This window comes from Humulus lupulus, chromosome 8 (assembly GCF_963169125.1).
Source record: "Humulus lupulus chromosome 8, drHumLupu1.1, whole genome shotgun sequence".
NCBI classification, from domain to species: Eukaryota; Viridiplantae; Streptophyta; class Magnoliopsida; order Rosales; family Cannabaceae; genus Humulus; species Humulus lupulus.
The window spans coordinates 105564055-105578141 of record NC_084800.1 but is presented as its reverse complement, the minus strand read 5'-3'; positions in this window follow the sequence as shown (position 1 = coordinate 105578141).

Below are 14087 nucleotides of genomic sequence, written 5' to 3'. Positions count from 1 at the left end.
GACAATTTCTGGGTAGGAGTTTTGGGAATTTTGGGTGCAAAACCGGGTAGCTTAGGGAACACGCCTCATGGGCGGTTTTGCAATTCCTGCCTACTGAAACTTTCCTCCCAAGGCAAATTTTACTCTGAACCCCCTGACACGCGAATTCCGAGTAATCTGGGATCTGTTGGGAGTATACGCGCGTGTTCACTGAACCGCGTGGTTCCACCTCCCACGAGCTGGGCTTTCCTCAGCTCATGCAAATAATAATTATTCTTCCTCCTGCTTGGGTCGCCTTTTCTAAAATGTTTTCTTGTGTTCACTAGGCGACCAGATGGCTCCAAAAAAGAACCTCCCTCAGAAGAACGTTGGAAGCTCGGCCTCCCGGCAGGAGAAGGGAAAGGCGGTGATGCCCAGCTCGCCGATCCCCCACTTTGGGCCGGCCGTGGAGAAACAAGTCGAGGTGGCCCTCGACGCATTCTTTGAGGCGGAGAGAATCGTCTCAAAGATAACCGATCAGGTGAAGATCAACAAACTCTTCCTCACCCACAAGATCCCACTGGGGAAAGCCTCAGTTATAGCCCGACCTGCTACGGAGGGCGAGCTGAGCTGCACGCCGCTCGACGAATCGTTTGCGGCCTGGAGTGGTGAACACTTCAAGGTAGGGGCCTGCCTTCCCCTCGATCAGTACTTCACTGATTTCCTGAACTACGTGGGGTTGGCCCCTTTTCAGCTCCCCCCCAACTCCTACCGTCTGCTGGGAGGGTTGAGATACTTATTCAAGAGGCAGGAGTGGGAGGTCCCTACCCCTGCTGATATTTTATACTTCTTTTGCCTCAAAGCCAGCCCGGATCAGCGGGGGCGAGGTGACGGGTTCTACTATTTAACCCGTTTTCCTAACACGGCGGCGGTCATCGAGCTGCCAAGCCATCCAAATGACTTCAAGGACCAGTTCTTCATGTCAACTGGGTTCCGGAACTGTGAGCACCACTACTTCAACCGTCCTCGTAAGTGAACCCTGACCTTAGCTCGCCTTTTAAGTGTTATTTAATTTTAGCTCCTCCCGTATTCCATTCTGATTCCAGCCCAATCTTGCAGCCATCTACGCGAGGACCGAAAAGTCTGCGACCCTCGGGGGTCAATATGAAACACAGGCGGGCTTACCCCCCAGTGAAAAGGACTATCGCGTGCTCGTGACGGACGAGACGATGGTGTTCTGCAAACTGATTTTTCCAAATCAGACTCTGAACCTGAAGAGGCCCCGGGGGCCGCCCCCAGCTCGCGCAAACAGACCTATCACCGTTGCGGAGGTCGCGGCAGAGGAAGACGAGGAGGACGAGACGGCTGAAGTTCCGCTCGTGAGGAATAGGAAGAGGAACTTGGAGGTCGCCCAGGGGATGGACGAGGAGAGGATCCAATCCGGAGCAGCCGCAGGTCCTTCCGACCAAGGTAACCCTTTCTCGCTTAGGAATGTAGATAGGGCCACTGCGGACCCTCGACTGGTTAGGTTCAATCCTAGGCAGATCGTCCATCGTCACCGAAGGGACCCGGACCTGAACACACTCCTGCTCCATTATGTTGACCGGCTCGTGCTGGATCACCAAGATAGCTGCCCTAGGGGTACCATAGTAGTAGATAATACCCTAGCTTTTAGGTCGATCATTTTTTAGGAGTATGGGACCAACTTACGCACGTGGCCATCACTCCAGAGAGGTATCTATGCTCCGGGGCTTAGGCAGTATGTAGAAGAGTCTAGCCCCGAGTCAGAACCGGACCCAGAACTTGCGCCTGTTCGGGAAATAATCGTTTTAGGTTCTTCCAGCTCGGGGGGTAGGGCTCCCTTAGTATTCGTATACATTTTTCCTTTAACCTTTTGCTTTTATTTTTGCCTGATTGCAAACTTGTAATAACCCTGTTTTTTGTTTTCGCAGAAGAGATGTCTCAGCCCGAGGATAGTCTGCGGGGCATAGACTTCGGGGGGGATCCCCCAGTAAGGCCAAGATTGAAAAGGCTCCGAGGGTCCAAGAGCACGGCTGGGGGCTCCACCAAATCTCGGGCAAAGGAGAAGGAAAAAACCCCACCATCCCAGGTCGGGGGGGCAATTCTTCTTGCTGGCGGAGCAGGACACATGCCGCCGCCGACCCAGCGATCTCCATCAGCCACCTAGGACGTGGGAATGGAGTTCGTGACCCCGGCTGCAGTGGCCCCCGGCGTACGCATCACGGTTGACGCCCAGGATCTGGAGAAGATCCCAGAAGTCGTCCGGGGGACGGTGTATGAGTCGGCGAGCTACGCCGTCAAACATTTCTACAAGTTCAAAAAGAAGGAGCTCCGGGCTATTGAGACACTGAGCACGGTCCACGTAATAGAGTCATCGATGGACATGACCCTAACGGTAAGCTGCCCCATTCTTTTAAGGCTTTACCCCTCACACACCGCCTTATTTTTCCACTTAGCCAATTTATCTTCCATTTCTTGCAGGGCATCGCTGCTGTACACCGAGGCATCGCCAGGACCAGAGCTCAGCTCGAGGAGATGAGGGCTGGGCATCAGGCCACTCTTCAGGAGGCTCAGGTGGCGAAAGATGCGCTGGCGACCTCGAAGGCCGAGTTGGAGAGGACCCGCTCGAAGTTCAAAGAGCTTGAGACATCCCTTGCCACCTCGCGAACAGACCTCGAGGCAACGAAGACCGAGGCCCAGGCCGCCCTTGAAGCTGAACGGGCCACCTCGGAACAGTCCATGCAGGAACTGTTCTATCGTTGCTGGGCCCACAACCCGGAGGCTGACTTCTTCTTCATGCCGTCGAGTCTCTGGGCACGCTTGTTGGTGAAGTTCCAAGCCCGCTTTGACAAAGAGGTGCCGCCTTCGGAGACTGGGGAAGCCTCTGGTGCGGCGGAGCAGGATGAGACCGCGACCTCCAAGGGGCCGACTGACGGGGCTTAGGGCTTTTTTTTTTCTTCTCTTTATTTTGAAGTATTTTATGTAATCCTTAGCACGAGGTATTTTTTCTTCGAGACAATTGGCCTTGCAATTTTAACTTGTGTATTTCTTCATGCTTTTGACTATAATACACATATTTTGTTGTTTGATAAACTTAGTTCGTGTTAACCGTTATTTATATCCCGAGCCCTTTTAAGAAGGACCACGATCCATAAATTTAAGTTAACTTCTAAGTTTTATGACCCGGTTAAAACCAAGAGCTTATTTTGAAAACTTTGTTCGTGTCAACTTTTTATCCATATTTCGTGCTCTTTAAGAAGAACCACGATCAATAAATTTAAGTTAACTACTAAGTTTTATGACCCGGTTAAAACCAGGAGCTTATTTTGAAAAATTAGTTAGTGTCAACTTTTTATCCATATCTCGTGCTCTTTAAGAAGAACCACGATCAATAAATTTAAGTTAACTTCTAAGTTTTATGACCTGATTAAAACCAGGTGCTTATTTTGAAAACTTAGTTCGTGTCAACTTTTTATCCATATCTCGTGCTCTTTAAGAAGAACCACGATCAATAAATTTAAGTTAACTTCTAAGTTTTATGACCCGGTTAAAACCAGGATCTTATTTTGAAAACTTAGTTCGTGTCAACTTTTATCCATATCTCGCGCTCTTTAAGAAGAACCATGATCAATAAATTTAAGTTAACTTCTAAGTTTTATGACTCGGTTAAAACCAGGAGCTTATTTTGAAAACTTAGTTCGTGTCAACTTTTATCCATATCTCGCGCTCTTTAAGAAGAACCACAATCAATAAATTTAAGTTAACTTCTAAGTTTTATGACCCGGTTAAAACCAGGATAGGACTTAGTTCGCGTTAACCCTTATACATAGATAAGAATCAACACCTAAGTCGTTAAGGAGACCTGGTTATATCCAAGTACCATATGCCCCCCAAGTAACTGGGAAAGGGTCTTTCGTGGTTACTTTAAGATTACACTTGCAAATAAAAAGAAAAACTTGATTTTTATTAATACATAAAAAGTGGCCTTCCAAACCTTACAAGTGGATCATTGATAATATTTCTTCAAGTGGATGGTGTTCCAAGTCCGTGGGACTGCCCCTCCATCAAGTCGAGCTAACTTACAAGTTCCTTCCTTGATGACTTCAATGACCTGGTATGGTCCTTCCCAGTTCGGTCCTAAGACTCCAACCTTGGGATCTTTTCCGGCCAGGAAAACTCTCCTTAGGACCAAGTCGCCGACGCTAAAGGTACGCTTTTTGACTTTAGTGTTGAAGTAGCGAGTGATCTTTTGCTGGTAATGGGCGAGCTGGAGTTGCGAATCCTCTCGCCTTTCATCGATAAGGTCTAGGGAATGGCATAGGAGCTCGTGGTTCCTATCTTGGTCGTAGGACTGGACTCTATGCGATAGGACTTTAATTTCCACGGGGAGGACTGCTTCACTCCCAAAGGTTAGGGAGAAAGGAGTGTGACCCGTAGGAGTCCGATGCGAGGTCCGGTATGCCCAAAGGACCTGGGGGAGCTGTTCTGGCCAGACCCCCTTTGCCTCATCTAGCCTCTTCTTGAGGCTCGCCTTTAGAGTTTTGTTGACAGCCTCGACCTGGCCGTTTGCTTGAGGATAGGCCACAGAGGAGAAGCTTTTCACAATCCCATGCCTTTCACAAAACTCAGTGAACAGGTCGCTGTCGAACTGAGTGCCGTTGTTGGAGACAATTTTCTTCCGCAGGCCGAACCGACAGATGATGCTTTTAACCACAAAGTCGAGTACCTTCTGCGATGCTATTGTTGCCAACGGCTCTACCTCGGCCCACTTAGTAAAGTAGTCAATGGCTACCACGGCGTAGCGGACCCCGCCCTTTCCAGTAGGCAGGGCGCCTACTAAATCTATCCCCCAAATGGCGAATGGCCAAGGGGTTGAGATCATTTTCAGTTCAACTGGAGGAGCTCGGGCAACCGCAGCGAAGCGCTGGCACTTGTCGCACTTTTTCACATATGAAATCGAGTCTTTGGACAGAGTTGGCCAGTAATAACCTTGCCTGAGAACCTTTAAGGCCAGGCTTTTCCCCCCAACATGGTCTCCGCAGAATCCTTTGTGAATGTCCTGCAGGATGGCCTGTGCTTCACCTGGATGAACGCACCGGAGGAGAGGTAGGGAATGTCCACGTCGGTACAACACACCATCGACCAGCGTGTACCTCGGAGCTTGATACAAGACTCGCCGTGCATCATGACGCTCTTCAGGCAGCTTGCCCTCGACGAGATACTCAAGAATGGGGGTCATCCAGGTCGGCCTGGCATCAATCATCTCGACCTCTACCCGATCTCCTTCTATACTTGGTTCTTTCAAGAATTCTATTGGCACTAACCCCAGGGTTTCTGTCTCTCCCGAGGTGGCGAGTTTGGCGAGAGCATCTGCGTTGGCGTTCTGTTCCTGAGGTATCTGTTCGATCGATCCTCACTCAAATGTGGACATCTCAGTTTTTACCTTCGCCAAATAGGCGGCCATCTTGGGTCCCCGCACCTGATATTCTCCCAGAACCTGGTTTACCACGAGCTGGGAGTCACTGAAGCACTGGACGGAGCTCGCCTTTAACTCCTGAGCTACCCTTAGCCCAGCTAACAAAGCTTCGTACTCTGCCTCATTGTTGGACGCCTTGAACCCGAACCTTAGCGCCGAGTGGAACCTATGTCCCTCGGGGGATATTAGAATGATTCCAGCCCCGGAGCCGCTCTCATTAGATGAACCATCAACGAAGATCTTCCCCGACGAATGCGGCGAGGCGACTTGAAGTAGGCCTTCTGACGGATCCTCCCGGAATCCCGTGCACTCCGCCATGAAGTCAGCCAACGCCTGACTTTTTATTGCAGTTCGTGGAGTATAGAAAATCTTGAACTGACTGAGCTCGACCGCCCACTTTAACAAATGTCCCGATGCTTCAGGCTTTTGCAAAACCTGCCTTAGAGGCTGATCGGTCATGACGTGTACTGAGTGGGACTGGAAATACGGTCTGAGCTTTCGCGAGGCTGTGATTAGGCAAAACGCCAGTTTTTCCATCAGTGGGTACCGTGATTCTGCTCCGAGGAGTCTCTTGCTGATGTAGTAGACTGGATTTTGAACTTGGTCTTCCTCTCGTACTAGTACGGCGCTAGCCGCATCCTCAGTGACTGCCAGGTAGAGGAAAAGAGGCTCTCCTGCCCTGGGCTTGGACAGCACGGGCGGTTCAGCTAGATGCGCCTTCAGATCGAGGAATGCGCTTTCGCACTCTACTGTCCACTCAAACTTCTTGTTTCCCCGGAGCAGGTTGTAGAAGGGCAAACACTTGTCGGTCGACTTGGAAATGAACCGGTTGAGTGCTGCCACTCTTCCTGTGAGGCCTTGGACGTCTTTCCGCAACCTGGGGGAAGGAAGCTCGAGCAGTGACCTGATTTTGTCGGGGTTCGCCTCGATTCCTCGGGTATTGACTATGAACCCCAGGAATTTCCCCAATGCGACACCGAACGTGCACTTCTGAGGATTGAGCCTCATGCCGTATTCTCGTAGTATTTTACAACATTCTTCCAGGTCGGAAACATGGTTGTCGGCAATCTTTGACTTGACGAGCATGTCATCAACATACACTTCCATGTTCTTTCCGATCTGGTCCGTGAACATTCTATTTACTAGCCTCTGGTAGGTAGCTCCGGCATTCTTCAGGCCAAAATGCATGACCTTATAGCAATAGACATTCGTTGGGGTCATGAAGCTGGTATGTTCCTGGTCTGCCGGATTCATCGCGATCTGATTGTAGCCTGAGTACGCGTCCTTGAAGGACATGAGCTCGTGCCCCGCCGTAACATCCACCAGCTGATCGATCCTAGGCAATGGAAAGCAATCCTTGGGGCAAGCTTTATTCAGGTCGGAGAAATCAATGCAGGTCCGCCATTTCCCATTGGGCTTTGGAAATAGCACGGGGTTGGCGACCCAAATTGGAAATTTGGCCTCGCGGATAAAGCCACACTTTTTGAGCCGGGTCACTTCTTCTTCTAGGGCTTCAGCTCGGGTTGTTCCTAAACGCCTTTTCTTTTGAGACTTGGCAGGAAGGCTTTTATCCAGATGGAGCGTGTGCATGATGACACTCGGACTGATCCCCACCATGTCCTCGTGGTACCACGCGAATATGTCCAGGTTATTCTTCAGAAACGTAATCAGTTCCGCCTTTCTCTTGTTGCAGAGGTTCTTCCCGAGCTAACCGTCCGTGACGGATTTTGTGGATCAATGTTCACCTCCTCGAGCTCCTCAATAACCTGGAGCTCGGACCTATCTTCGCCTATTCGGGGGTCAATGTCCTCACTAAGGGCGACACTTTCCCCTTGGGCATTTTGAGGTTTTTCAATCTCAGGAGCCACCAAGGGCTCCTGGGATTCCTCTTCACTCGAAATGGGCATAGCTAGCTGCCCGGGTTTAGAATTTCCCTTCATGGAAATACTGTAGCATTCCCTGGCAGCGAGCTGATCGCCCTTGATGGTGCAGATTCCTGTTGAAGTAGGGAATTTCATGGCGAGGTGTCGAATGGAAGTGACGGCCTCGAAAGCTATGAGCGTAGGTCGGCCCAAAATGGCGTTGTAGGCAGCGGAGCAGTCAATGACCACGAACTCAAGTAGCTTGGAGACTGTCCGAGACTCTTCTCCTAGGGTGATCACCAGCTCGATCGTCCCTATCGCTGTCGATCCTTCTCCTGAAAAACCATACAACATCATGGAGGTCGCCTTTAGCTCGGCGACGGTTAGACCCATCTTTTCTAATGTGGATCGGAATAAGAGGTTCACCGAGCTTCCGTTGTCCACCAACACTCTCCTCACTTTCCAGTTGGCGAGCTGGACTGCTACGACCAAGGGATCATTATGGGGGAATTGGACGTGACCTGCGTCTTCCTCAGTAAAAGTAATCGGTTGCTTCTCTAACCGCTGCTGTTTTGACTGACGCTGCTCCGGGATGAACTCATCTCCATTGTGGGCCTATAACTCATTCACATACCTCTTCTGGGCGCCTCTGCTCGTGCCAGCCATGTGCGGTCCTCCAGAGATGGTGGCTATCTCTCCCTCGATCACGGGAGGAGGGACGTCCTGATCTACCCGAGGCCCGGGCTGACTGGCTGGGTCTTCTGGAGCGGGTCGACCAGCTGGGACCCTGTTTCGCGAATATTGCGCCAAGGGGCCTGCTCGGATGAGAGTCTCGATTTCATCTTTTAGATGCCTGCAATTGTCGTTATTGTGGCCGACGTCGTTGTGAAAATGGCAGAATTTTGAAGTGTCTCTATTTCCTTTGTGGTGTTTCAATGGCTCCGGTCTCTTCTAGGGGACCCGAGCAGCGTTGGCTAGGAAGATGCTTTCCCTGGACTGGGTGAGCTCGGTATATGCTGTGAACACGGGCTTGAATTTATCCACAGACTTATTCTTCTTTTGACCGTGCTGGCTGTTTTCACCATTTCCCTTTCTTTTGCCACCACCGGGCTGGTTGTTTTGCGCGACGTCGGGGATCGCCACCACGATCTCCGTCCCCGTTCCAGCGGGCTTCTCGGGAACCTGGCTGGTCCCCGCGGCTGAAGCTTCACCTTCTTCTAAGTTTATCCACTCTTGGGCTCTGTTAAGGAATTCGTTAACCGAGCTGACTCCCTTCCTCTGAATATCTTTCCACAGGTCTCCCCCGACCAGGATTCCGGTTCTCATGGCCATGAGCTTAGAGCTATCGTCAGCGTCTCGAGCTCGAGCAGCGACATTCGCGAATCTGCTCAAGTAGGCTTTCAGCGTTTCATCGGGCTGCTATCTCACGTTAGCTAGGGAATCGGCTTGGCCTCGGGCGGCCTGGGAGGCGCGGAACGCCCTTTTGAAGTCAGCTGAGAAAGTCTTCCAGGAGCTGATTGACTGCCTTTTACTCTGCTTGAACCACTGCCTGGCAGGTCCGATCAGTGTGGAAGGGAAGATCAGGCAACGCAGCTCCGGGCCAATGTTATGGGCCATCATTAGGGTGTTGAACATCCCTAAATGGTCCGACGGGTCCCCGTCCCCGTTGAACTTCGACAAGTGAGGCATACGGAAACCAGATGGGTATGTCGTCGCTGCTATATTGGGGGCGAAGAGTTCCATTTCGTCACTCGAAACATATTCGTCTTTTTCTTTTTCTGATAGGAGCTTCCTCATCAGTTCCTCCATCTGAGTTAGGCGCTCGAGGGTTTGGTCCTGAGATCCTGGGTTATTCTGGGGCTGTTCCACAGCTCCGGACCCATTGTACATATTAGGTGGGTTGTTGCCCCTCCTATCTTGAGATAGGTTATTTGGGACATTCCCTCTGTTACGTACTTCGGATCGGACTCCCGCCAAGCGGGCCTAACTACCATCTCCAGCCCTGTCCTCTCTGTGAGAGTTGAGGCGATCTCGAAGGTTGCCTTCCTGGGTGGTCTGGTGGCTCTGTGCCGAACTCAGTCGCTGACGCAGGTCTCCTCCAGAGAGATCACTCTGGCGGCTGCCGGTCCAATGACTCTTGCCGGATAGGCTTGGAGTCCGCCTTTGGTGGTGAGGACCTGAGCTTTCTGCTGGCGCCCCGCTGCGCCGGGAAGGTCCCGCTGATGGTGGGTCTCTCCTACTACTCCCGTAAGCTGGGATGTCTCGGAAGGGCCGAGGAGACGAATATCTGATTGGAGAAGGAGGATGCCTGACTAGGGAGGCGATCCTAGTTCCGTCTGGACGGAATTTGGTGGGGGCCTTTCGGCCCTGCCAGCTTACTGGTCCCGCCCTGGGCGATCTGGACGAGGCGCAGGACGATCCTCTGGGATGGGCTGGCGCTGCTGGCCCGCCCTGGATCTCCTTCGGGAGTTTCCTCGAGCTCTCTTGAGCGTTCTCGAGGAAGGTTGAGAACTAGGAGTTGACGTCCTGACCGAACGGTTGTATTGCTGTTGTCCGACCCCAGGCATTTCCCTGAAGTTTGCCTCTTAATGGTGCGATGAAGGGGTAGAGTTGGCTGGATGAGGCCTATCCGACCGGCTATGCCTGGGCCGATTACCCCAGTGAGACTTAGGAGCCTCACCTTGCCTCTCTCCAACGTTAACGTTGGTTGTGAGAGGGGATAGTCGGGCCAGAATATCATGGATTTGCCGACCGGCTGTTGCTAACTGGCTCCTCAGTTGAGCATTCTCCATCTCCACCGCAGTATAATAACACGGGTTCGGATTAGGTGGCTGGGGTGCTGAGCTACCAGTGTCGGCTTGGCCCGCCGGCTGCTTTCCTGGCCTCTGTTGGACTTCAGGAATTTGTTCATCAGGGATGGCAATATGGTGGGCCTCCTGCCCCTCCTGCTGCTCTGTTTCGTTGCCATGCCTGGATCGAGTGGTCACCATAGTTGGGTGTTTGTGGCAGCACTAATTGAACTCGCTCTTAATGAAAGCACCAAACTATTGACGCAGTTCTTCGCCAACAGGTAATTAAGAAAAGAAGAGAAAGGGATTAGTGCTGAAAGTAGAACCGTCACAGATATGAAATCTTAGAGAATGAACTAGGTGACTCAAGACACGTTTTTAAGTGGTTCAAAGGTTAAAATCCTTCTACTCCACTGGTCAATATTATTGATATATTCTGGATATTTGGTTACAAAGTGTATCTCTCTTCTGAGACTATTTTTCCAACCCTTATCAACTCCCAGGGTCTCCATATTTATAGGAGAAGGCACCTGGAAGTTGGTAAGGAGGTCATCCCATGACCTTATTATTTGTCATATCAACTCTGTGACATTCATGATTAATTCCTAAACCTGACACACAAGTATGGTCAAATCGATAGATAAGGAGATAATGGGCCGCACGGCCCAACCCAGCTGTGGGTGTCCGAATACGCACGTTCCTGCTGCGTGTCCGAGAAGTCAGGGAGATATCGGACACGTGATGTCAGATATAGGCACGTTTATCTTGCGTGTGTTGACTTTACAAAGGGTCAGAGATCCACGAGAAGCTCGTACCACGAGCTGCTTCCCTGACCCGACCTTCGGCCTCAAGGACTCCTTCCCCCAGTCTTGGGCAGCCTTGGCGAGTCCTTGAGGAAACCTCGAGCTAAGAGGGTACGACCTCGAAAACAGGAGCTCCGACCTGGGGAAATTTACGGACTAACCTTGATTAGTCCGAGGCTCGACCTGCTAATCAGCCCGTGGGAAAACCAGGGCGTACAAATACATTACACACATTTATCATGATCAACATCATTGCATACAATTAATCTACATTTGATAACTCTTTTAATCGTACTATATCTTATATGAGCAAGTGCATTATGCCACAAAGTAATAGAATCAAAGCCAAGCATATAAGAAGAAGATGTGCATGCATTACTATCAAAACAAGAGTCGTTGGTACACAATTTTATCATCCCATCACATACATACCCTTTCCCCACAAAGTAGTTCCCCTTGGACAAGATTAGCTTGCCAAACTCAAACACGGTTTTGATGCCTGATTTATTAACAAGTGCCCACTCACAAGATTCCTACTCATATCCAGAACATACAACACATTGGTCAACATTCCCCCTGCCCAACACCTTGGATCTATGATCATTGCCCATTTAGATCCCATGGCCATCCTTAGACTATTCAAAGGTTTTGAAGACCCATAAGTTACATGAATGGTGGCAGAAGTATCATACCACCGTCCTTGCACTTTGTTTTGGATGGCATTCACCACACTCAAGGTAGCAACCAACTTCTCTTCAGTTGTATTGACATTGGATCCATTATTGTTGGACTTTTAAAATTTTCATTCTCTAGCCATGAGACCACTCTTGCCATAAACAAAACAAGGGCCTCTCACCCCCTTGAATCTCCCTTCATTCTTCTTAGGGGCTAGGTATGAATTCTTCTTTTATTGGGGTCTCTTGTGGGTCTTTCCCTTGGATTGAGAGCTCTTCTCTATGGCATTAGTCTTGGAGGTCCCAACATTAGACTCATCCATACACTTATTTCTAGAATAAGACTCTTCTTCAATCCTTAGGTGCTTTACAATATCCTCCAAAGATATCTCCTCATCCTTATGGATAATCTTCTTTCTATAGCCCCTCCAAGATGGAGACAACTTGGCTATGATCCTACCCACAATGAAGGATTCCGAAAATGTTATCTTTATGGTAGATAACTTATTCACAATAACTTGTAACTCATGTACTTGGTGGAGTAAGGGATTTCCATCAAAGAATTTAAATTCCATGTATTTAGTTATGAGGATTTTCTTGGTACCTTCTTCTTTGATTTTGTTCTTCTACTCAAGTGCATCCCATATCTCATTAACCGATGTTTTATTTGTGTAGAGATCATATAGACAATTTGATAGAGCATTGAGAATGTGGCCTCTACATATAAGCTCATCATCTTCCCTTTTCTCCCTTTCCTTGATCACTTCTTAAGTATCATCATCCTTTGGAGCATACAAAGCCTTCAAGTCTTTGTCAAGGATATAGTGAAACTTCAATGTTGTGAGGAAGAACTTGAACTTGTCTTGCCATCAGACAAAGTTTGAGCAATAGAATTGATCTAGTCTCACTAGATTTGTTATCCAAAAATATCTATTTCTAGCCTCCTCCTTGAGATTTCTTGAAGCTACTACTTTGGAATGAGATTGAGATTTACAAGGCTTGAATCTTCATACAATTCAAGCTTTCTTGATGAAGATCTTGGAGAAAACTAGTAATCTTGAGAACTAGAGAGAGAGGGGTTTTAGAGAGAGAGAGAGGGGTTAGTGATAAATTCACCAAAGACTGAAGTGGCCCCTTTAAACAGTGTAGGAACCCTCATTAGGCTCAACCAATGAGATTCAAACATTTGTTTTAAATTTTGGAGCCAAAAATACGTCACTGTATAGACATGTACGGACAGTCCAGGCGACGCATCATCTGCACCCAGGCGATGCGTCACTTGTATAGGGTTTTATGGGACTGGCGATGCATTGCCTCTGGGAGGCGATGCATTGCCTCTGGGAGGCGATGCAACGCAGGTCCCTCTGATTTGGCTCCCCAAAACTTGTCACAAAACATCTTCAAATTCCTCTAAACTTTTTGGGTACTCTTATACACTCCAAAGAAACACTTTGGACCCAAAATGATGATTTATAAATGCCTATACCAAAATTCAACTCTCACATGTTGACTTTAGTAAAACCGTTATGGTTTTTGCACTTCTTTGTGCGTAACAAATTTTACTTTGTATTTAACCAATCATAACAATATATGCACATTTTTCCATGTAAGACAGCTTCGTGAGACATCCTATTTTTCATTTGTACGATATCAACACCACAATCTCTATGGCAATTAGGTGTTAGAAAGCAGTCTGGGGTCTAGGAAGCTTCTCAGCTAACACCTATCAACTGTTCTCCTGCTCTAGAAAAAAGTCCTCGCATGCTTGGAGGAATCGATCAAAACATGAAGGGTTGTTGGAGAATTATTCTTCAACTAAGGTTCTTGGGAGGTAATGCCCTTGGAGAAAACACTCATCCCATGGTGGTAAATGATGGAGAACTAGACTTAGTTCCCGTAGAGTTTTAAAAAACTTTAGTGGGGACTTAAAAAACTTCGGTGGAGCCTTAATCACTCTTAATTTATGCCACATGTCAATTGGTGAAAACACGGACAACAACATGTATTAAGAATTTGAGAATGAAAGAGATTCTTTTGGGGAAAATTTATTAATATTGACAAATTGCATAAATAAATAATATTAAATCAAGTTTCAAATTTTAATTAGTTAATTTGAATATGGATTTAATTAATTAATTATAGGACAAATAAATAAAAAAAAGCTTTAAATTTTCCCAATTGGAAATTAAATTCAAGACAAAGAGATTGGAAAAAACTTGTTATATGGGGCGCCCAAGCTCTTTATATTTTAGTTTATTGTTTTAATTAATTTAATTAAAATAAAATCCATTTAGTTGCCTGTATAAGGAATGTGATGTCTAGGGTTTTCTGGGATTTTTTTCATTTTATTCTTGTTGTCCGAGTTTTTACCAATTGAAATGTGGTATAAATTAAGAGTGATTAAGGCTCCACGAAAGTTGTTTAAGGCGCCACAGAAGTTGTTTAAAGGTCCACGGGAACTAAGTCAAGTTCTCCATCATTTACCACCATGGGAGGAGTGCTTC